Genomic DNA, 2244 nt, shown 5'->3' with positions numbered 1-2244 from the left:
CACACTTGTAATTAGATGCTCATTTCTTGCATTCACTGAATTTTCTAACAACCTTCCAGAGATGTCCTTTCCTCGCAGAATCCAAAGGCATTGCAAGACGTTAAAAAACGCGCTACAGTGAGCGAGGAGGTCGTGAACCACGCCAGCTCATCTGCCAACCGTACCTCCTAAGACGAGCGCCCCCATTTAGCACCCTGCTCTGCCTCCCCTCCCGGCCTTGGGCCCCCATCCCCACCTCTTCTTTTGGGGGACACTTCTAAAGGGTGGATTTCATCGCTTACCCTGGGCTTAAAACCTTTTATGTTTCCACAGAATGAAAGTCTAAGAAAAGTCTCAACTCCTGGTTTGATCCTAAACAGTCCTTCACAGCCTGCGCCTCCTTTCCCTGTCCTGTCCCCAGCAGGGCTCTGAGGACATCCCTGGATGTGGCATCACCGTCCCTCCTCTGTTCCCACCTTGCTGAGCCAGACGCTCCATCCTGGGGAAGCCTGCTCTGATGCCTCGCCCTCCTGGCCCTTCACACCTGCAGCCCTGCGCTCACCACGCCTGAGGCTCTTTCCATGGATCTTCCTGTTATATGGGGGTCCCTGACGTCCTCCCACTTTTCTGTGAGTTTCAGGGCCAGAGTTGGCTCTGAGCACTGCTGTTGAGAAAGGGTGAGCGCATGCGTGGGACGGGGCGTGCAGGGCCCCGTCCTCAGGCTCATGGCGGAAATGGTGTGGATAGCACACACCCCCCCTCCCATGGGAAGACGACTCCAAAGGCAGTGGTGCCAGGAGCTGAGGGCGCATAGGCAGAGGTGGGCCGGGGCGGCCGAGAGCAAGGGCAAGGGAGTAGCCAGACCTGGGCTGTGTGACCTCAAGCAAGTTACCTAACCTCTCTGTGCCCAGCTTTTTCCTTGTGGAAGCAGGAGATACAGTGGCACTCCCGGAGGGGCGTGCAAGTCACTAGCCTGCCCGGCACCTGGTGAGTGCTCAGTGAATGGGGTTTGAAAGTGGTGGCCCAGGCGGTGGAGGGGGGGCGCCCAGCAGCAGGGGTGTTATAGGAAGACGCTGTTTTGCTCTTCCTTGGCCCTTATACAGGACAGGGTGGGACCTGTGTCAGGCGTGGGGTTCCCATTTGGTTCTCCTCGCCTCTTGCTGGGTGACTTGGGGCCAGAACCTGGCCCCTCTGGGCCTCTGTCCCCACTTTTCATGTGTGTGAGGGGGCTGCCTCTGAGCTCTTGGGGAGGTTCCCTAGGAGATGCCCTTGGTGATGCACCGGGGCCTTCTATGGCCCTGGGCTGGGCAGTCCCTCGGGCCACTTGGTGACCGCAGCAAAATCTGCAGGCGTCACTCATGACTGCTGGCTCCTCTGGAACCAATGGCCCTGATTACTGAAGCCTCCCTACCCGGAAACACGGTCTCCATCAAGAATCAACGGTGCCAGGACAGACCCAACACATCCTTTCCTTTTGTCGGCACCAAACTGTGGTTAAGAGATAAAACACCCTAAACAAAAAGGCTCACCTCAGAAGAGCCCTCAAACAGGATCTGAGGGCCCTTCCTGGTTTCCAACCTCAAAACATTACTTTTAGTTAGAAACACATGTTAATTACACATACCAAAATTCATATCTTAGTGATTTATTTTCTTCACATTCACGCTGACGGGTGGAGTGGATTTGTCACCGAGGACTCGTGTTAAAGGACAATTCTGTCAACATTCACATATTCGGCTCTCTTCGAGGGTGATTCAACTTGGGGATCCCCAGCCGCGAGACCCTGCAAGACTGTGGCATTAAAAGAAAAAAAAAAAACAGAGCAGAGCAAAGTACTCTGTGCAAGGCCCGGCCGTAGGACGCTCCCCTCCAGGTGACACGGGACGAAGCTGGGACCAGCCCCGCCGCTCTCCACAGACTGGACCGAGGGGCAGCTGGGCAGGTAGCCACGACTTGGAGAAAATAAGAGTGCCGATCGCCTGTGTTTATGGAGTGCCCTTACCAGGAGGCCGAGCCAGGGCGTTATCTTATTCACGTACGTTGTCTTATTGAATTTAGAGGCTGCCAAACATCCCAGTCTGCCCCACAGGCCTGCTTGACACCTGTCACCTGGCGTCACAGTGAGCTGTCCCCCTGAAAAGTGACAACACGGAAGTGTCCCTGTGTGAATGATAAAGACTGTGGTTTCGTGTGTCCAGTTTCCACATCTGGTGAACGAGTACCCCGAGGGTCGGCGGGTGGGTGAATTGGCCCGAGGTCATCGTT

At 55.5% G+C, this 2244-nt stretch overlaps 1 long non-coding RNA gene across 1 annotated transcript; it reads left to right on the top strand.

Annotated features, from left to right (window-relative positions):
• Positions 1 to 2155, top strand: LOC112402330 (uncharacterized). The gene is made up of 3 exons (XR_003003693.1): positions 1 to 608; positions 891 to 966; positions 1329 to 2155. It is a non-coding gene; the product is annotated as an uncharacterized LOC112402330 (long non-coding RNA).
• The last annotated feature ends 89 nt before the right edge of the window (positions 2156 to 2244 follow it).

Source organism: Neophocaena asiaeorientalis, unplaced genomic scaffold (assembly GCF_003031525.2).
Source record: "Neophocaena asiaeorientalis asiaeorientalis breed wild unplaced genomic scaffold, Neophocaena_asiaeorientalis_V1.1 scaffold43, whole genome shotgun sequence".
NCBI classification, from domain to species: Eukaryota; Metazoa; Chordata; class Mammalia; order Artiodactyla; family Phocoenidae; genus Neophocaena; species Neophocaena asiaeorientalis.
Note: the sequence above shows the minus strand (reverse complement) of the source record. Positions and strands in the feature narration are given on the sequence as shown.